Source organism: Tamandua tetradactyla, chromosome 3, assembly GCF_023851605.1.
Source record: "Tamandua tetradactyla isolate mTamTet1 chromosome 3, mTamTet1.pri, whole genome shotgun sequence".
NCBI classification, from domain to species: domain Eukaryota; kingdom Metazoa; phylum Chordata; class Mammalia; order Pilosa; family Myrmecophagidae; genus Tamandua; species Tamandua tetradactyla.
Genome location: NC_135329.1, coordinates 170,083,295 through 170,106,762, shown reverse-complemented (window position 1 = coordinate 170,106,762; position 23,468 = coordinate 170,083,295).

The following is a 23,468-nucleotide window of genomic DNA, read 5'->3' as shown; positions in this document are numbered from 1 at the left end:
ATACCATAATATTGTTTTATACTTCTTTCACTTAATCTACCATGAATATATTCTTGCTACAAAATATTTCAACATAACATTATTTTTAACAGTATATGTCATATGTACAGGTATAGCATCCTTAATTTAACCAGTTCCCTATTGTTGGACACTATTTGTTTATTCTTTGTTGAAAACAATGCAGCAATTATCCTGAAAGGTGAATCTTTGTAAACATTCATGATTATTTCCTTAGATAATTTCTTAAAAGTAGAATTTCAAGGTCATAGGATTTGTAGAATGTTAGAGTTTTTCCCTACCCCCTGGAAAAACTACTGTTTTCAGTCCCTTAAGCTAAAAATACAGCCTGTTTTGCACCTTTGCCAACACTGGGTATTGTCAATTTTCAACTCATTACCAGTTTGATGGAATAAAAATGGTATTCATTTTATTTTTCTCATTTTTTATCATGATGAGGTCAGGCATTATGATGGTAGGTTCTGGTGTCAACTTGGCCAGGTGATGGTGCCCAGTTGTCTAGTCAAGCAAGCACTGGCTTAATATTACTGCAAGGATATTTTGTGGTTGGTTGAGAAACCAGAAAGTTAGTTTATTATATCATCAGTCAGCTGATTACAGCTGTGGCTGATTACATCTATGATCAACTAAGGGATTGTTCCCCACAAACGAGAGACTCCAATCAGCTGGATTCGATTCAATCATTTGAAGACTTTTTAAGGAAGAAGAGAGAATTTTCATTTCTTCTTCAGCCAGCCATCCTCTCCTGCGGAGTTCGTCTAGACCCTTCAAGCTTCATAGCCTGCCCTTTGGATTTTGGACTCTTGCATTCTCACAGTTGCATGAGACACTCTTGTGAATCTCAAATTTACAGGTATCTCCTGTTGGTTCTGTTTGTCTAAAGAACCCTGACTAATACAGGCATATTTCATGGTTTATTTGTCCTATGTGTTTCTCTTTATATAACATTTGAGAAGCAAGATTTAAAAAAATTCTGGCTCCTTTTAAAAATATCGAGTATCCTAATAACAGATTTTTGTTTTTAATTTTTGATTTTTTTTCCCCTAGAGTTCTTTTCATTCATTTAGATGCCGCAGTCATAGAATTTGGGAGTTGGAAGGTTTTAAAGTGTTTGGCACCATCTAGGCTTGGCCTTGGTCAGCTTCTGTGTTTTGAATGGGCATGCACATGGTGGGCGCTAACTTACTATTTGAAGAACTGTGCAAGCCAATGACTAACACGACCCAAAGTAGACTTTTTTTCTAACCTCGCTCAAAACTAAAATGCCAAGTCACCAGGTTATTTGTGACTATAAATATATTACTGGCAAGCAGACTGGGGCTATCACATTCCTTTCCATCTGTAATCGAATTAGTGATCCATGTACTTTTCTCCAAGGAGACTGATATACCAAAGCCTGCCTTTGATATTGGATAATATTAAATAGGATTTCAGCCAATGAATAAAGTATGTATTTAGGGAAAATGTCAAGTGTGATAAGCACCAGAGAGTAGTAATATCATTATTTTCTATCTCACTAACTTAATAATTGAACATGAACAGTGAGACATTTTTTTCCAAACAAATACAAATATTTTGTCCTGAGAAGCTATGGTAAAAGTTCATGTAATCTTAAAAGATCCAAAACCAATGCCAAACAAATATTTCAGATTGAAGGTAGAAAGTCTTACAGAAATGTGCATATATTTCGTGTCAAAAAGAAAGGGGCCTGTTCATGAATGGTCAAGATAAACACTGGCTATTCTTCCCCTGTTTGTAGTATATTTTCCTGAATTTGAAAAATCATCATTTGATTTCATACCTCTTTATTCTTGTATTTTCATCTTTATTTTTCAATCCTTTACAATAGTTTGCTCCATTTCCAAATATACTGTGCATCCTAATATTGATTTTGAAATAATCCCCTTAACAGAAAGGGGAGAAGAGAGTTGACATTTATGTATCAATTGCCAGATATTTTGCATACCTTGTTAAATCATTATATGAAATAATTACCTTCCTACATCTCAAAGGCATTTGAAGAAGTAAACCGATTTCTAAACTCCCAAAGCTAGCAAGTAATAGAGCATTGTTTGAAACTCAGGTCTGCTGGACTTTAAAACCTGGCATTTGTTTTCAAAGACTACTGAGCTTCACAGGTAGTTCATACCATTCACCTCTTTTCTTCAAAGATCGTTACAACTCTTGGATTGGATGACTCTTTCAAAGAAGTCCTTGGGCTTCCAATATCTTTAGGTCCAATAAATAATCACATATGAGGAATAATTTCAAACTCCTCATCATGGACAGGACACAGCCTGACCATAGATTCAGTATTGATTCTGCAACCTTAGTGACATACATCAGCAAGAGCGACTGTCTTTGTTTGCTACTGCTGCTATAACAAAGTACCACAGATTAGTAGGCTTAAACAATGGGCACTTATCATCTCAGTATTGGAGGCAAAGAGTCAGAAATCAAGGTGTTGGCAGGGCCATGCTTTCTCTTAAAGGAGAGAATCCATTCCATGATTCTCCCCAGACTTCTGAAAGGTGCCTAAATATCCACAGCATTTCTTGGCTTGTGGCAGTATGACTCAATGTTTGCCTCCATTACGTGGTCATCTCTGTCTCTGTCTTCCACTTACTGTGTCCAGATTTCCTTCGCTTATAGGTTCACCAGTCATATTGGATCAGGGTCCATCCTAATCCTGTTTGACCTCATTTTAAGGAATAGCATCTTCTAAGATCTGTTTTTCAAATAAATTCACATTCACAGAACTGGGGAGTAGGAATACAATTTGGGAGAACACAATTCAATCCATAACAGTAACTCTTCATGGAATACGCACTGACCTGTACTTCAGAGAAGCACTTTATTAGCCACTTTTATTCTAACCTTTGAAGAGCTATTTCTATATTGATCTTAGATCAATGCCTCAGAATATTTAATGAGTGAATAGACTGCACTGATAATGTATTTTAAGAATTTTTAGAATTTACTACAAAGAGTAAATGTGATCACTAATCTTTTCCTTGACTCTTTTTTGGAAAATCATCTTCAATTTTTGGAATTGGCATCACTGTTTTGCAACATTATTTGTGCTACTTGGATACAATTCAGGTTTGTTCTCACTCATCTTAGAGTTTTAGAACTGAAAGCAATTTGGAGATAAACTGATTCATTATCATTCATTATCATTTATTACTATTCTTCAGATGGTCTAAACTCACTGACATTAAATGTCAGGATGCGAGGCAGTAAGATGATTCAGCCAGCGACACGGCGGAATGGGCTCTAGATGTTGCCCCACACCTCTTCTAACCTATAGAAGGCTTTTCACTTCTCTGTCACTGTCTCCCTGTAGCAGTTGACCTACATATATCATTGCGTGCAGTTTGAACTTAACCAAGGGTGTTTATTTTTTCCATAGTTGCTGATATCCTGTGGCTTGCACCACTTACAGAAACAGAAAGTAAATTTAGGTTCTGCCACTGAGGATCAGTTAAGATAATTTTAGCTGTGAGTTTTACCATACCCAATGAGGTTTAAACGATACTGAGTTTAACAGCTCCCCAAACAAGAAGTTCAGAGGTACAAGGGCAGGGTGGATTAATTTAACAGCTCAGTCTTGTCAAGGCTCCTTTCATTAAGGAGGAAAGCCTTTTCCCAAAGCTCCCAGCAGTTTCTTTTTGGGATATTTCCTCGTGCTAATCACTAGCAAAGAGGAGTGGCTAATCATGTCTCATCCCTGGGTTGAGCCTAACTGCCTTGAGCACATTGCTGCTTGAGACCTGAGCAGTACCTGGGTTCTATTAGCAAAGGAAGAAGAGAGGAAACCCAGGGAGTCTGCCTCTCTCTAGGACAGGCACATGCACAGACTGCAGAATGTAAAATGTATAACACACTGTGCTGGTTTGAAAGTGTTATGAACCCCAGAAAAGCCATGTTTTAATCCTGATTCAATCTTATGGGGGCAGTTGTTTCTTTTAATCCTGATTCAATATTGCAGGGCAGAAAGTTTTGATTAGATTTTCTCCATGGAGATGTGGTGTGCCTAATTTTCAGTGTGACCTCTGATTAGATGGAGATGTGACTCCATTCATTCCAGGTGGGTCTTAATTAGTTTACTGGAATCTTTAAAAGAGGAAGCATTTTGGAGAGAGTGAGAAATGACAGAAACCTCAGAACTGACAAAGAGACCAGATGTAGATGCTTGTGGAACAGTTGCTTCAGAGAACAGAGACATGGATGTTTGGAGACGCTTGGAGTCCCGCAGATGTTGCCATTAGACGTTAAGCAAGCCAGAATCTGGAGAGAACCAAGGGAAGCCAGGAGATGAAATTCAGCCCCTGAAAAGCAAAGGCATTGGAACAGAGGCTGAAAGCAATGGAGCCCAGGAGCAAGAGACCAGCAGATGCCAGCCACGTGACTTCCCAGCTGACAGAGGTGTTCCTGATCTATTGGCATTTCTTGATTTAAGGCATTTGTACCTGGATACCTTAGTATGGAAATTTTTATAGGCTTAGGACTGTAAATTCACAACTTATTAAATTCCCTTTTTAAAAGCCATTCCATTTCTGGTACATGGCATTCCAGCAGCTTAACATGCTAATACACACACCTGTTAAAAAAAATAACTCTACGACTAACCCCAAGGTATCTTCTGCCATGTGTAACTATAGTTACACATAGTCTTAGGACTATTAGTTGTATGGTCCAGAACAAACTTCACAGTCACTCCTCAGCTGGAACTGAAGTGGCAGAGTGTGAGGCAGGGGACATGCTGCCACTGCAACTGAGCACAGTATTACTGGAAATGGTGTTTGACTCCCTCCTTATCAGTGCAACTCAAAAGGCCCATGAAGTAAACAGGTCTAGATAGCTTTGAAGAAAATATTTTTTCATTAAGAAGGAAAAAGTTCTCACCATGAACCAAAGATGCATCTTTTTAGATAGGGACCTTTCATATTCATTGGAATCTTTTTAAAAGTTAATTTATTCTTACCAAAATAACCTATTTTACTAACAATTAAAGCACGCGACATTTAATTTATCTTCTCTGAGCAGAACAGAGCTGAGTCATCAACACAGGAACTCAAACCTTCACTGCCATACAACCTCGGAGGCTGAGCCAAAACTGATTCTCGGCTAGCTCAGTCCTCCCTCTGGCATAAAATAGGTTTATGTCACAGTCAAAGTCCAGACATTTGACTCATATATCATCGTTATTGAACAAACCATTCCTGTATTGATGTTCTTTGTATCATTTGACCATTTCCATATTTATTTCATAAGTGGAATCTTTTTAGCCTTTTGGTTCAGACAAAGAGTTGTAAATATGGAAACCAATTGATCTGTCTTGCTATCTGGAAACCAGAACAAATCTAAGAGCAATTGATCAATAATCAGATGAAGAGGTGTCTGTTGAAGAGGACTTCTGCTGTGATGACCTGGGCCACAACTTCAGCACACCAGGGGACAGGCAGGCTAGAATTAGTTAGAATGTTCAAAATAATAGAGGAGGCAATGACTTCAGCGTGCATCACTGTAAGTCTTTCCTCCACTGCCATTTCTACTTTTCCTATATAGACCAAAGTCCCTAGAGTAATCACCTCTCAGAAAGCTTAATAGTGCCCTCTGTATGGGAGGGGCCCTCCTTATAGGCCAGAGGATGCCCTATGTGTAAACACATTACATAATGTGCAAGAGGTTTCTGATAACTCCTGTTAAATACCTTGGAAGTCAGCAGAGTCAAGGGCTAAGTTAGCCCATTCAGTTCCCTCGTGTGCCCCCAAATCCCTGGTACTGTGGAACAGTGGATGTGTTATTCACTGCATTCCTCAGAGACTGCCTTCTCTCACTTGCCACTTTCACTTGTCTCCTCCAGAGCTTTATAGGAGCTTCTGAGAAAATCCCTCTGAATGCTGATTGTCTGTGTAGAGAGCTAAGGAAAGTGCTGGAAACAGTCTATGTTTCTCTCCCTTTCTGACCCCTGCAAGCTTTGCACTGCAATTATTCTCATTGCCTTGTAAATCACACAGAACCCTGCTGTCTGGGGGAAAATAATTTCTCTAAATGAAATTGAGACGTTATATGATTTGTTTAGTTTAGCATGAGTCACTTGTATACCTGAGAAAAGAAATCCCATCCTCTGCTATTGATATTGGAAACTGCACAAAAGGAACAAATCTTTGGAGTTTAGAACACACATCATGAATTTCACACCAGCGGTGCCCTGGCTCTTTTTTAGGGCAATGGAATGAGAGTCAGGTCCCTAAGGTGGAGGTTATCATGAAAATCTGGAATTTTAATAGAGAGGTATTTTGATTGCATAACTTTTGAAACTTTAACATTATGGACTTAAAGGAAAGTATTTCTTTGTAGTAAGCGGTGTCTATTATGTTTTGGAGGAATTTTCCAGTAAATCATCTAACAGCTGCTTTACTGTACAAGCCCTGAAATTTTATCCTTTCATTGGTTACATACACTTTTGCTTTTGGAAAATTCACATGCTTCTCTTTACCAGTAATACATTGTTCCCAAAATACCAGTTCCCAGGGAGAATTTAATAAAGGCTGAACCCGCAAGAACATTTTTCGAGTAAACCCTTTGGATATCTTTGGCTAGGTAACATACCCTATGTAAGTACATTCTCTGTAAGATTAAAATCCAAAAAGGCAACTGTGGTAGATTGAATTATGTCCCCCAACATACATATGTTCTTAATCTTAATCTGCATCCCTATGGGCCTGAATCAGTGGTAAATAGGATCTTCTGAAGATGTTATTTTAATTAAGATGTGAACCAACTGAATGAGGGTGGACCTTAATATGGGTTACTGGAAGCTTTATAAAGAAAATCAGGAACTAGAAAGGAAAGGACATTACCATGTGACATAAGACAGGGATGCAAACCAAGCGACCACAAAGACTGCCAGCAGCAAGCACCAAAACCCAACAGACTTCAAGGAGAAAGCAAACCTAACCAATATCTTGATTTTTGGACTTGTAGCTTCCAAAGCGTGAAGCAGTAAATGCTTGTTTAAGTCAACCCATTGTTTGGTATTTGTCACGGCCCTCTGGCAAATGAAGATAGCAACCTATGAGATAATGATTTCATGATAGAAGAAAAAATTAACCAACTCTTAGCATAAGCACATGTTGTATCAATGTGAATAGAAACATCAGTAATTATAGTTAGTGCAAGTAGTGGTATAGATTGTGTGTGTGTGTGTGTGTTTTGGAGGAGTGGTAGGGTGGAAAGGCGTCATAGCACATCATCTTGGCAGGAATATGGCCAGTGGAAATTCTCTCCTTCAGACTGCTGGTTGAAGATCCCCTTCGCAGAGAGAAGCCACTAAATACACACCTCCAAAGCAGATAGAAAGAAAATAGTTGCTCAATGCCATGTTGCTGCTACAGGCCTGCAATTCTCGAAATATGTGCCATGTGAGGGTCATCTGGGAGGCACATGAGGTACATGTTCCAGACCAGGGTCATGATGTGTTGATTTCTGCAAGGTGCTCCTGGCCAATGAGGATTGAGAAATTTAAAAAATAGAGGCTGGAAGCTCATCAACCATGACTTCAGATCACTGGGCAGGGTAGTGCATAAGTCCTATAAGAAAGGGAGATACCACATGGACAGTATGAGAAGGAAGTAAGTGGAGGTAGAAGGAGAAGGAAGTAAGTGGAGGTAGAAGGAAGCCCATGTGACACTGGCCACAGTGTCTCATTGGGCAGAAATGTATGAGGGCAGATGGCTTAGGGTGGAGTTGTTCAGTGAAAGAGATTTCAAGGAGATTTTTAAGGGTCAATTTAGAAAGTATAAGAGCAGACCATTTATGAAAACTTTTGCACTTTTACTGTAGTTGAAAAATTTGCAAATCATTAGGGAATCTGTGTTCCATTTTTGGCTCATCTATCAGTTGTGATTTAGAACTCACTCATTTTAGAAATTACATGTATTGAAGAAGTCAATAAATAAACTAGCTCTTTCCTACTTAAGTTATGAATCAGTCTGGCTAATGGAGATCAAAATGTTAGCTTGCTTACTGAAAATTATATTGGTGGTATGACTTTTAAAGTGATCTAACAGGCTTGCAAACATGCTGTTCCCTATATCTTGGCCTTGGTTCAGCCCAGCTGAGGGAAGACTGCATTTGCAGAATAGATGCTCTTACTTCTGAGTCTCATGCCACATCAATTCAAAGAAGGGAGGGAAAAAAGAACAAATTCCTAGTAGTTAGAGATTTTAAAAAATTTAAACATATAAGCTCTACTCAAATGAAACAATGGATTTCACCCACCTATTAGTAAGAGTGGAACAACAGTATCAAAGAGTTACCCATCAGAGTGAAGTGTATCTTTCAAAAATATCTGTAACTTTTTCATATCACAGCACATGTAAGAAATGATATTAAGACAGCAGAAAAAATGATGAGCCTGTTTGTAGCTGAAGGAGCACTAGGTTAGGGGCTTTGTCCTCTCCAAGCTGTACTCCATCATCTTGGTTCACCTGTGAGCCATTTGTGGTACACAAGTGTGTACTGGTATGGGGTCTAGGCAAACAGATTGGCAAGCACAGGCCTAAAAGATCCGCCAATTATTTCCTAACTTACTTTTTCAGACAATCCTGATTTTTCTTCTTTAATTTGTTAATGAGGTAAATTACATTAGATTTTCCTAATGTTAAACAATTCTTATATTCTCAAGACAGAGTCTACTGATATCTCATATACTATTCAATCTGGTGTACTAATCTTTTGTTAAGGTTTTTCATGGTGAGAATGGTCTATAATTTCCTTGTTCATATTGTCATTGTCTTGTTCAATTATCAAGGTTCAACTGAATTTATTGAGTTATGAATATTTCTCTCTTTCCCCAGTCTCAGGAAGAGTTTATTAAGATTACAGTTACCGGGCAGGCCACGGTGGCTCAGCAGGTAAGAATGCTTGCCTGCCATGCCCGAGGACCCGTGTTCGATTCCCGGTGCCTGCTCATGTAAAAAAAAAAAAAGATTACAGTTACCTGTTACTTGAATTTTTCATTCAATTCAGATATGGAATTTTCTGAACTGAGATTACTTTTGGGGGGGGTTTTAAATTACTGACAATTGCAATGACGATTACAAGCTCATTTACAGCTTCTATTTCTTTTTTTTTTTACATTCTTTTCCCACTCTGGTTTACAATGTTTTCTTTTTTAATGCAGTTTTATAGAGATATAGTCAAATAATGCATGTTCACCTAAAAATATACAATCAGTGGTTCATAGTATTAGCAAATAGTTGTGAATTCATCACCACAATCGATTTTTGAACATTTTCGTTACTCCAAAAACAATAAAATAAGAATAAAATAAAAATAAAAGTATAAAAGAACACCTTAAACTTCCAGTACTCTCATTTCCCCCTATTATTTTTTTGTCTTTATTTTCTTACTCATTTGTCCATACACTGAATAAAAGGAGTGTCAATCACAAGGTTTTCACAATCACATGGTCACACCATAAAAGCTATTAGTTACACAAGCATCTTCAAGAATCAGGCTACTGGATTATAGTTCAGCAGTTTCAGGCATTTCCCTCTAGCTACTCCAATACACCAAAAACTGAAAAGAGATATCTACATCATGCAAAAGAATAACATCCAGAAGACTTCTCAACTCTATTTAAAGTCTCTCAACCACTGAAACTTTTGTTTCATTCTTCTTCCCTCTTTTAGCCAAGAAGGCTTTCTCAACCCCGCAATGCCAGAGCCAGGCTAGGGGGGTTGGCAGTGAGTTCACCTGTCAAGTTGGCTTAGATAAAGAGGCCACATCTGAGCAACAAAAGAGGTTCTCCAGGTATGACTTCTGGTGTAATTATAAGTAAGCTTACCTTCTCCTTTGCAAGAATAAGTTTCATAAGTACAAGCCCCATGATCGAGGGGCTAGTCCCCAATGCTTGTGAGAATATAAGGTCTTCCACAGGTGGAGAAGTTTAATATTCCCACATTTTTCCCTTGTCCCTCAAGGGGACATTGCAAATACTTTTTTATCTTCTGCCCAGATTTCTCTGAGATGTATCAGGGCATCACATGAACCTGTACAAACCAACAAACTCTCACTCCCTATTCAAGGTTCCATGCATTTATGTGTTAAAAAATTTGACCATACAAATTAAATTAGATAGTGTGCTACAGAAAAATATAAATTTTGCACCAAATAAACATATTTTCCTTTGGTCGCACACAGAAGTTGAAGTTTTAAAATACAGTCAATATCATTCTTTATCTTTTACCTGATTTACCTTAATCCTAACCAGATCAGCTTCATTACCATCTCTAATTGAAGTCTCACATCTTTTTCAGCTTTTTAAATAGTTGCTGTATGGGATAATGCTGACTTTCATAGCTGCAGAACTCTAGCTCTGAGTCTCAGGTGTCACATAGAAGTTCCAGGGAAAGACCAAGTTATACACAAAGAGCTCAGCAACTCAGAATTTAGAAATAACAGTTACAACTCAGGAGTATGTTACTGCTGTAAAAGCAAATAATTTAGGAATCTTTACAATAATCCTTCACCTGGTAACCTATGCTGTCAAATTCAATTCTCAGAGTTTGGATGTTATAGTTAGTCCATATTAGTGAGGCCTTACAAATTTGTCTTTTCATTTCTGGCTTATTTCATTCAATGTACTCAAGACTCATTCACCTAGTTGCAAATTCGTAACATCATTCCTTCTGTCAGCCGCTCAATGTTCCATCATATGTATACACTACAGTTCACCCTTCCACTCTTCAACTGATGTACCCTTAGGCAGCCCCATCCATTGCAAATCGTGAATACTGCCATCATAAGTAACAGTGTGCAAATGTCCATTTATGTCCCTGTTTTCAGTTCTTCCACATATATATCTAATAACAGGGTTGCAGGATCATATGGCCACCCTATACTTAGCCTCTTGTGGTACCACCTTACTGCCCTCTAGAGGGGCTGCACCATTCCACTTACTTACTAACAGTGAATAGATACATCTCTCTCTCCACATTTTCTCCAGAACTTGTATCTTTTTGTTTATTTTTTAACAGTTTTATTCGTACACCATACAATCCATTATAAGCAAAAAATCAATGGTTCCCAGTATAATCACACAGTTATGCATTCACCATCACAACCTATATAAGGCCATTTCCATTTCTTCCAAAAAGAAAGAAGAGGAAAAGTATGAAGACTAAAAAAATAAAAATAAAATAAAGAAGAGACACACCACCAAGAATTCCATACCTCTCCCTTATAATCCTGTCATGTTGACATTTAACTTTGGTATATTGCCTTTGTTATATTTAATGGAAGCATATGACAATGTTAATGTTAACTATAGATCCTGGTTTGCACTGATTTTATTTCTTCCTGGATACCATCCCATTTTCAACACCTTGCAATGTTGGCATTCATTTGTTTTCTCTCTTGTAAAAATATTCTTATATAATCACCATAATTGCCCACTCTAAGTTTCACTAGTTATACAGTCCCAGGCTTTATCTTCTATCTTTCCTTCTTGTGTCATATATGCCCCTATCCTTCCACTTTCAATCATACTCACACTCAGCTTTGTTCAGTGTACTACAATGTCGTGCTATCATCAGATAGTGTTATGCTATCCATGCCTGGATCTTTATAATCAACCCTGTTGCACATTCTGTACTCCTTCAGAATCAAATGCCCAATTTTTACCCTCTTTTTATCTCCTGATAACCTGTGTTCTCAGCTTTAACTCTCAAAGTCCACTCATTAATGTTATTTCATGCTAGCAAGATCACACAGTATTTGCCCTTTTGTTTCTGAATAACTTCACTCAACATAATGTCCTCAAGGTTCATCCATCTTGTTGCACACATCATGACTTTATTCTAATATATCACATCTTACTTTTTCCTTCTTTTATACCTTTACTAATAGTCTTCATTTCTACACTCTTCTCCAACCTTTCTCTCCTGTCTTTTCCTATATGCCTGCAGTGCTCCCTTTAGTATTTCTTGTAGAACAGATCTCTTGTTCACAAACTCTCTGCGTCTGTCTGTATGAAAATATTTAAAATTCTCTGTCATTTTTGAAGGAGAGTTTTGCTGGATATAGAATTCTTGGTTGGCAGTTGTTCTTTTTCAATATCTTAACTATATCATACCACTGCCTTTCACCTCCATAGTTTCTGCTGAGAGATCTGCATAGTTTTATCGAGCCTCTCTTGTATGTGATGAATCACATTTCTCTTGCTGCTTTCAGAATTCTCTTTGTCTATGACATCTGATAATCTGATTAGTAAGTATCTTGAAGTAGGTTTATTTGGATCTACTCTGTTTGGGGTATACTGTACTTCTTGGACCTGTATTTTTATGTCTTCCATAACAGATGGAAATTTTTCAGTGATTATTTCCTCCCTTATTTTTCTGCCTCCTTTCCCTTCTCTTCTCCTTCTGGCACACACATAACACCTATACTCATGGGCTTCATGTTGACATTCAATTCCTTGGGAGCCTACTCATAATTTTCCTTTCTTCTCCCGATCTGTTCTTTTGTCTATATACTGTCCTCTTGCTCACTAATCCTTTCTTCTACCTCTTCAACTCTGCTGTTGTAAGTCACTTTTGTGTTTTTCATCTCTTCTAGTGCCCTTCATCCCATAAGTTCTGTCATTTGTCTTTTCAAGCTTTCAAGTTTTTATGTTTGCCCAATGTCTTCCTTTTTTAAAAAAATATTTTTATTGATAAAACAACATACAAATCCAAACATACAAACAGTCCATACATGATGTATAATCAATGGCTCACAATGTCATCACATAGTTGTGTATTCATCACCATGATCAATTTTTAGAACATTTGCATCACTCCAGAAAAATAAATAAAAAGAAAAAAGAAAAACTCATACATACCATACCGCTTATCCCTCTGTCTCATTGACCACTAGTATTTCCTTCTACTCAATATATTTTAACCTTTGCTCCCCCTATTATTTGTCTATTTTTCTTCATATATTTTTATTCATCTGTCCATACTCTAGATATAGGGAGCACCAGACATAAGGTTTTCAAAATCACCCAGTCGCATTGTAAACATTATATCTTTGTACAATCATCTTTAAGAAACAAGGCTACTGGAACACAGCTCTACTGTTTCAGGCACTTTGAGTGGCTTCCCTTTAGCCACTCAAATACACCATAAACTGAAAAGGGATATCTATATAATGCCTAAGAATAACTTCCAGGATATGCTCTCCACTGTGTTTGAAATCTCTCAGCCACTGATACTTCATTATTTCTCATTTCTGTCTTCTCCCTTTTGGTCAAGACGGTTTTCTCAATCCCTTGATGCTGGGTCCCAGCTCATCCCAGGATTTCTGTCCCATGTTGCCAGGGAGATTTACACCCCTGGGAGTCGTGTCCCACATGGGGGGGAGGGCAGTGGGCTCACTTGCCGTGTAAGCTTAGAGAGAGAGAGGCCACATCTGAGCAACAAAAAAGGTTCTCTGGGGGTGACTCTTAGGCCTAATTTTAAGTAGACTTAGCCTATCCTCAGCAGTAATAAGTTTCACAGGGCAAACCCCAAGATTGGGGGTTTGGCCTATTAATTTGGTTGTCCCCACTGCTTACAACAGTATCAGAGACTCTCCAAATGGGGAAATTGAATCTTTCCTCCTTTCTCTCCATTCCCCTAAGGGGGCTTTGCAAATACTTCTTTACTCACTGTCCAAATCACTCTGAGATTTATGGGGGCATCACACTAACCTGGACAAACCAACAAAATCTCAGGCCCTATTCAATATTCCATGCACTTATGGTGTTCAGCTAAACTGATCACACAAGTTAAATTAGGAAATGCACTACCCAAAACATTAATTTTGCACCAAATAAACATCTCTCCCTTTAGTCTCACACAGAAGTTAAAGTTTTAAGATATGGGACAATATCATCCTTTACCCAGTCTTCTAATATACCTTAATCCTATCCAGATCCACTTCATTTATATCTCTACTCAATGTATGATCACTTTTTCAACTTTTTAAACAGTTCCTGTGTGGGGTACTGTTGATTTTCATAGCTTCGGGGCTCTGACTCTGAGTCTCGGGTGTCACATAAATACTCAAAATTTCTGGGAAAGACTAGATTATATATAAACAGCTCAGTATCTCACAATTTAGAATTAACAGTTACACCTCCTGAATATATATATGTGACTGCTGTAAGAGCTTACAATCTAGGACCCTTTACAATAAGCTCCAACCTGATAACCCATTCTCTCTACTTTAGTTCAGCAATTTTTATATTATAGGTAGTCCATATAATTGAGGCATGATAATATTTGTCTTTTTGTTCCTGACATTTCATTCAACTTACAGCTCTTAAGTTTCGTTCATCTAGTTGTATGCCTCACAACTTCATTCTTTCTTGCAGTGGCCCAGTAGTCTATTATATGTATACACCATGGTTCCCTTTCCATTCCTCAGTCATTCTACCCTTGGGCCACCTCTATTCACTGTGGATCATGATCACTGCTGCCAGAAACACCAATGTACAAATGTCCATGCATGTCCCCATGCTCAATTCCTCCAGGTATATACTGAGCAACGGGGTTTCAGGATCATAAGGTAAACCCACCCTAGCCTCCTGTGTAATCACCACACTCCTCTCCAAAGGGCTCCACCTCTCATTTCCCAACCGACAGTGAATAAGTACGCCTCTTTCTCTGCATTTTCTCTAGCACTTGCTTCTCTCTGACTATTTTTAAATAGTTTTATTCACACATCATAGAATCCAGCCTAAGTGTGGCATGTAAAGACATGCCTTCACCACCATACTCTATCTGAAGACATTTCCTTCCTTCCACAAAGAATCCAAACCCCTTTCTCAATCCCCGCCCCCAGCCCAGCTGTTGACATTTAGTTTGGCATGATGCCTTTATTCCATTCAGTGGAAGCATATTGTTACTATTGACTATTGACTCTACCTTACATTGATTGTACTTTTTTCCATATACCATCATTTTCAAACCCTGCGGTACTGACATTCCTTTGCTCTTCTTCCTGCAAAAACATTTTTAAATTTGTATACTTAATCACCATTATTGTACACTCTAGGCATTCCTAAATTTTACCTTCTCAGTTTTTATCCTCTCTCCTACCTTTTGATTTCATGTCCCCAAACCTTCTCTCTCAACCATACTCGCATTCAGCTTCATTCTGTGTACTTACATTATTGTGCTACAATCAGGTAGTATTGTGCTATCCATATCTGAATTTTTACAGTCAAACTTGTAGCACAATCTGTATTCCTTCAGCACCAATTGCCCAATCTCTACCCTATTTCTATCTCCTGATAACCTGTGTCCTTATCTTAAATTTTCCAAGTTGACTCATTAACATTAGTTCATATTAGTGAGAACACATAGTATTTGTCCTTTTGTTTCTGTCTGATTTCACTCAGCATAATGTCCTCAAGGTCCATCCATGTTGTTACATGCTTTGTGACTTTATTCTGTCTTACAGCTGTGCAATATTCCATTGTGTGTATATATTACAACTTGTTTAGCCACTCATCCATTGATGGAATTTGGGCTGTTCCCATCCCTTGGCAATTGTAAATAATACTGCTATAAACATTGGTGTGAAAATGTCCATTTGTGTCCTTGCTATCATGTCCTCTGAATAGATACCTAGCAATAGGATTGCTGGATCATATGGCAATCCTATACCTAGCTTCCTGAGGAACTGCCAAACTGCCTTCCACAGCGGTTGTACCATTTTACATTCCCACCAATGGTGGGTAAATGTGCCTCTTTCTCCACATTCTCTCCAAGCACTTGTCGTTTTCTGTTTTATTTTTTGATAATGGCCATTCTAGTGGGTATGAAATGATTGCTCATTGTGGTTTTGATTTGCATTTTCCCAATAGCCAGTGAAGTTGAGCATCTTTTCATGTGTTTTTGAGGCATATGTATTTCTCTTTGTAAAAGTGTCTGTCCATGTCTTTTACTCATTTTTTAATTGGGTTGTTTGTCTTTTTGCTGTTAAGTTGAAGAATCTCTTTATATATTCTGGATACTAAATGCTTATCTGATATGTGGTTTCCAAATATTGTCTCCCATTGCCTAGGCTGCCTTTTACTTTCTTGACAAAGTTCTTTGGCCTTGAGTGTAAGATCTAGGAAACTACCTCCTATTACAAGTTTTATAAGATATTTCCTTACATTTTCTTCTGAAAGTTCTATGGTCTTAGCTCTAATGTTTAGGTCTTTGATCCATTTTGAGTTCATTTTTGCATAGGGTGTGAGATATGGATCTTATTTCATTCTTTTGCATATGGATATCCAGTTCTCCAAGCACTATTTATTGAAGAGGCTGCTCTATCTTAGGTGAGTTGACTTGACTGCCTTATCAAACATCAATTATCCATAGATGAGAGGGTCTACATCTGAGCAATCAATTTGATTTCATTGGTCAATATATCTTTAACCCAGTACCATGGTGTTTTAACCACTGTAGCTTCATAATACGCTTTAAAGTCAGGTAGTGTGAAACCACCCACTTCATTTTTCTTTCTCAAGATATTTTTAGCTATTCAGGGCACTCTTTCATTCCAAATAAATTTGGTTATTGGTTTTTCTATCTCTGCAAAGTAAGTTTTAGGGTTTTAATTGGTATTGTGTTGAATCTATAAATCAATTTGGGTAGAATTATTTAGAATTAGTTATATAATATAATTAATATAATCAGAATTAATTATATTTAGTCTTCCAATCCATGAACATGGTATGCCCTTCCATTTATTTAAGTCTTCCCTGATTTCCTTCAACAATTTCCTGGAGTTTTCTGTGTATAGGTCTTTTGTATCCTTGGTTAAATTTATTCCTAAATATTTTATTATTTTGGTCGCTATTGTAAATGGAATTTTTTTCTTGATTCCCTCCTCAGGTTGCTCATTACTAGTGTATAGAAACACTATTGTTTTTTGGGTGTTGATCTTGTACCCTGCCACATTGCTGTACTCACTTATTAGGTCTAGTAGCCTTGCTGTGGATTTGGGGGATTTCAACATATAGTATCATATCATCTGCAAACAGTGAGAGTTTTACTTCTTCCTTTCCAATTTGGATGCCTTTTATTTCTTTTTCTTGTCTAATTGCTCTGGCTAGAACTTTCAGCACAATATTGAATAACAAAGGCAACAGTGGACATCCTCATCTTGTTCCTGATCTTAGGGGGAAAGCTTTCAGTCTTTCCCCACTGAGGATGATGATAACTGTGGTTTTTCATGTATTTCTTTTATCATGTTGCAGAAGTTCCCTTCTATTCCTAGCCTTTGAAGTGTTTTCATCAAGAAAAGATGTTAAATTTTGTCAGATGTCTTTTCTGCATCAATCAAGATGATTTAAGGTGAATCATCTTTGATTGGATTTGAAATGAATGTAATCAGATTATAAACAAATCAGATTATAAATGAATTAAATTGGAAATCAATAAGAGGGAGAAGGCCAGAAAATTCACAAATATATGGAGGCTAAACAACACACTCTTAAACAACCAGTGGGTCAAAGAAGAAATTACAAGAGAAATCAGTAAATATCTTGAGGCAAATGAAAATGAAAACACAACATATCAAAATTCATGGGATGTGGCATGATTTGTTTGCCTTGATTTTCTGCTTTGATTTGTTAACATGGTGTATTATATTAATTGATTTTCTTATGTTGAAACATCCTTGCATACCTGGAATAAATCCCACTTGGTTATGTTGTATAATTCTTTTAATGTGCTGCCGGATTTTATTTGCAAGTATTTTGTTGAGGATTTTTGTATCTATATTCATTAAAGAGATTGGTCTGTAATTTTCTTTTCTTATAGCATATTTGTCTGATTTTGGTATGAGGGTGATGTTGGCTTCATAAAATTTGTTAGGTAGCCTTCCCTCCTCTTCGATTTTTTTGAAGAGTTTGCACAGGATTGATACTAGTTTTTCTTGAATTCTTGTTGGAATTCATATGTGAAGCCATCTGGTCCTAGAATTTTCTTTTTTGGAGCTTCTTGATCACTGATTCAATCTCTTTACTTGTGATTGGTTTGTTGAGGTCATCTATTTCATCTCAGGTCAATGTTGGTTGCTCATGCTTTTCTATGAAGCTGTCCATTTCATCTACGTTTTCTGTTTATTGGCATATAGTTGCTCATAGTACCCTCTCATTACCTCCTTTATTTCTGTGGGGTTAGCAGTTATGTTTCCTCTTCCATTTCTGATTTTATTTATTTGCATCCTCTCTCTTTTTCTTTTTGTCAACCTAGCTAAGTGTATATCAATTTTATTGATTTTCTCAAAGAACCAATTTCTGGTTTTGTTGATTTTCTTGATTGTGTCCATGTTCTCAATTTTGTTTATTTCTTCTCTAAATCTTTGTTATTTCTTTCTTTTTGTTTGCTTTGGGGCTAGTTTGCTGTTCTTTCTCTAGTTCTTCCAAGCAAATAGTTAATTACTTGATTTTTGCTCTTTCTTCTTTTTCACTATAGGCATTTAAAGCAATAAATTTTCTTCTTTGCACTGCTTTTGCCACATCCCATGAATTTTGATATGTTGTGTTTTCATTTTCATTTGCCTCAAGATATTTACTCATTTCTCTTGTAATTTCTTCCTTTACCCACTGGTTGTTTAAGAATGTGTTGCTTAGCCTCCATATATTTGTGAATTTTCTGGCCCTCTGCCTCTTATTGATTTCCAGCTTAATTTGTTTATAATCTGAGAAGGTGTTTTCTATTATTTCAATTTTTAAAATCTATTGAGACGTGTTTTGTGACCCAGTATATGGTTTACCATTGAGAATGATCCATGAGCACTTCAGAAAAAGGTATATCCTGCTATTGTGGGGTGTAGTGTTCTGTAAATGTCTGTTACGTATAGTTCATTTATTGTATTGTCCAAATTCTCTGTTTCTTAATTGATCCTTTGCCTAGATGTTGTATCCATTGATGAAAACAGGGAATTGAAGTCTCCAACTATTATGGTAGATGTGTCTATTTCTTCCTTCAGTGTTTGCCTCATGCATTTTGGAGCACTCTGGCTTGGTGCATAAATATTTATGATTGTTATGTCTTCTTGTTGAATTGTTCCTTTTATTAATACATAGTGTCCTTCTTTGTCTCTTTTAATTGTTTTACCTTTCAAGTCTAATTTATCTGAATATTAGTAAAGCTACTCTTGCTCTTTTTTGATTGTTGTTTGCAGGAAATATCTTTTCCAACTCTTTCATTTTCAGCCATTTTTGTCCTTGGGTCTAAAATGAGTCTCCTGTTGACAACAAATAGATGGGTCCTGTTTTTTTTTAATCCAATCTGCCAATCTATTCTTTTGATGGGGGAGTTTAATCCATTAACATTTAGTGTTATTACTGTAAAGGCAGTACTTTCTTCTACCATTTTACCTTTTGGATTTTATATGTCATATCTAGTTTTCTTTTGTTTTGTGTTTTATCTTTTTACCTTTACTGATAGTCTTCATTTCTACACTCTTCTCCACACCTCTCTCTCCTGCCTTTTTCTATCTTCCTGTAGTGCTCCCTGTAGTATTTCTTGCAGAGCCAGTCTCTTGGTCAAAAATTCTCTCAGTGATTGCTTGTTTGAAAATGTTTTAATTTCCCCTTCATTTTTGAAGGACAATTTTGCTGGACATAGAATTCTTGATTGGAAGTTTTTCTCTTTTAGAATCTTAAATATATCATACCACTGCCTTCTTCCCTCCATGGTTTCTGCTGAGAAATCCACACATTTTGTTATTGGGTTTCCCTTGTATGTGATAGATTGCTTTTCTCTTGCTATTTTCAAAATTTTCTCTTTCTCTTTGACATCTGACAGTCTGATTAGTAAGTGTCTGGGAGTATGTCTATTTGGATCCATTCTGTTTGGGGCACATTGCACTTTTTGGATATGTAATATTCTGTCTTTCATGAGAGATGGGAAATTTTCAGTAATTATTTCCTCCATTAGTCTTTCATTTCCTTTTCCCTTCTCTTTTCCTTCTAGGACACCCACAACACATAGTTTATGTTTCATGTTGTCATTCAATTCCCTGAGACTCTGGTCATATTTTTCCATTCTTTTCCCTATCTGTTCTTTTTAGTTTCAGATTTCAGATGTCCAGTCCTCTAGTTCACTAATCCTTTTTTCTGCCTCTTCAAATCTATTGTTGTAGGTTTCCACTGTTTTTTTTTATTTCTTTGACTGTGCCTTTCATTCCCATAAGTTCTGTAATTTGTTTTTTCAACCTTTTGATTTCTTCTTTTTGTTTGTCTAATACCTTCTTTGTGTCCTCCTTCAACTCAATGATTTGATTTTTGATGAGATTTTCCATGTCTGTTCGAACATCCTGAATTAGTTGTTTCAACTCCTGTATCTCATATGAATTGTTGGTTTGTTCCTTTGATTGGGCCATATCTTCAATATTCCTAGTATGACTCATTATTTTTTACTGTGTCTAGGCATTTGATTTTCTTAATTAGCTTATTCTGGAGGATGTTTTCACAGTTTTTTTTCTAGGATTTTCTTGCTGGATGACTTTGTTCTCTATCTGTTCTTTTACATTCAGTTCAACTTATTCTAGGCCTTTAGCATAGGTTCTGTTTAACTGATAGGAATTTTTCAGTTCTTGTTTTTCTCTTTCTTGCCCTGCTTATATGAAAACTTTTTTTTTTTGAGGAGGATCTCCTCAGATATTACAGACCCCATTCAGATTTTCCCAGACTGGACTGGCCTCCTCTCAGGAGGAAAGAGTTGCCTGCATCAGTTTTCCCTGAGGGGAGACCCAGCAGTTTGACAAACTTTCCTATGAAGCCTCTAGACTCTGTGCTTTTCCTATCCTGCCCAGCATGTGGTACTTGTCTGCCCATGGCTTCTCACCAGTGTAAAGTGGTGTGGTACCTATAACTTTAGCAGACTCTCCTGCTGGGGGCATTGTTGAAACAGAGGTGAGGTTGTAGGTTGGCATTAATTGCTTCAGTTTTCCAGTCCCCGGGGCCTGAATTTCTTGAGGGAGGGATTCCACTTGAGCTGGGCCCCATATTTCTTTTGGGGAAGGTATAGCCTTTAATGGTTTAACTCCTTTCACCTGACTAGTTACTTTGTCTCTCAGAGAAGCTCAATTCTGCCCTTGCCTGTGGCAGTGCTGGAGACTAAGAAGACTTGCAGTCGTATCTAGTGAGCTATTAAGTAGTAGAGGCAAAGCAAAAAAAAAAATCCTGCTCCTCAGGTTTTATCAGTCAAGAGCTTAAGTTGGTATGTGGTTCTATGTATCTCCAGGCTCTATGTGCCCCCCTTTTTTAAGGGTCCAGCCCTTTGCAAGTATTTTATGTTGTATAACTCAAAAAGCCTCTTTTGTTTGTTTGTTTGTTTTGTTTTTTTGCCATCAGTCCTGCTCTCTCTCTGCCAGGGAAAAAACTCCTACTACCTTTCTCTTATTCCAGGTTTATCTGAGGGGAGGGGGGGGCTATTTTCAGTAGTCAGAATCTGTTATTTAATTCTGCAATTGGAACTTGGCTGAGGTAAGCCTTTGCTGCTAGTAAAGCCTGTTTCCTTTCCCCTCAGGGAATCAGACTGCCATGTCTGTTGGCGAGGGCACTGGCCTCCATAGCTTGGGGGAATTACAGTTCTGTGTGGGTTTGCAGCCAGTCCAGCTTGTTCAGACTAGTGTACTCTGTGTGTTCAATCACTGATGTGGCTCCAGCAATTGTTCTCTGCTGTTCCTGGCTATTCACTAGCTGCTCTGGAGGATGAACTATATTCCACACCTTACTAAGCAACCATCTTGCCCCACCTCCTCTCAATGTCTTCTTTATATCTTTCATCTCTTTTGCTATTTCTTCCCTCAACTCATTGGCTTGATTTTTTAATTGATTTAGCATACTTGTTTGGAAATCTTATTAGTCATTTCAACTCCTTTATCTCCTATAAAGTGTCAGTTTGTTCCTTTCACTGGGCCATATCTTCATTTTTCCTAGTATGATTTGTAATGTTTTGCTGGTATCTAGGCATCTGAAATCCTTGTTTATTTTTTCTGGAGGTCATTTTTACATAAAAGATGACCTAGCATTTTCTTGTTTGTTGGCTTTGTTCCCCATCTGTTCTTTGGCATTCAGTTCAATTTATTCTAGATCTCTAGCATAGCTTCTGTTTAAATGATCAGAATTTGTCAGCTCTTATGTTTCTGTTTCTTGCCTTGCCTATATGGATCTTTTTATGAGGAGGGTCTTCCTCAGATATTATCAACAGCAATCAGATTTTGCCTGACAAGGCAGGCCCAGGTCTTAGGAGGAGATTGAAATCAGTATCAAGTTTCCCTGAGGATGAGGCCCAGCAGGTTATCTGACTTCCTGTGGAGCCTCTAGACTCTGTGCTTTTCCTGTCCTATCTAACAGGTGATGCTTGTCAGCCCTCAACTCCTGCCAGTGTAAAGTCATGAGTAGCCTTTAATTCTTAGCCTTCCTTGGGCATCGTTGAGACAAAGGCTGAGGTGGAAGGCACGCTTAGGCTGTTTCTGATTCCCAGCCCCTGGGGTATGAATTCTCTGAAGGAGGGCCACCACTTAAGCTGGGGCCTGCCTCCCTTTTCTTGGGGAAGATATGCCCTTGAGGGAGTTATCTCCTTCACCTGACTTGTCACTTTGTCTCTCAGACCTATCTTAACCCTGCCCTTATCTGGGTCAGTGCTGACAAGTGAAAATGCTTGAGCTTTCTCTAGTGAGCTACTTAGGATACTTTAGAAGAAAGAATTAAAAATAAAATCTCTTTTAGAGCCAGTTCCCAGCCCCCAGAGTTGGCCAGTCAAGAGCCAGAGTTGGTACCTGGTTCTATGTGTCCCTTTTCTTTAGGCATAGCCCTATTCCAGTATTCTGAGCTCAAACAACTTCAAAAGCATCTGCTTTTTTTTTTCTCCATCAGCCCCATCTCCTCTCTGCCAGGAGAGATCACAGGCAGACAGGTCTTTCCTGCTTTCTCTGGTTTATCTCTGCTTGGAGCTTGTATTCAACCATCCAAATCTGTTCTTGAAACCACAATGGGAGCTTGATTGAGCTATCTTCCCTTTCTTCTAGTAGAGAGCTGCTTCTTTTTCCCATGGGAAGTATCTCCAGTAACCTGTTGTGCTAGTGCATGAGGGGCACCAGTCTCCACAGTTTGGGAGGTTTACTTACAGTTTTGTGCTGTGATCTCGGCCCTTCCACCCATTCCAGACCAATGTACAGTGTGTCTGGTCTTGGATGTCCCTCAGATATTTGTTCCAGACAGTTCTTAGCTATTTACTAGCTACTCTAGAGGACTACCTAAATTGCACACCTCCCTGTGCTGCCATCTTGCCCTGCCTGTCCTCTGTTTCTTCTTGAGTCCGTTTTGGTAAGTTCCCTGTTTCTAGAAATTTGTCCATATCATTTAGGTTTTCAAATTGTGGACATGGATTTATTCA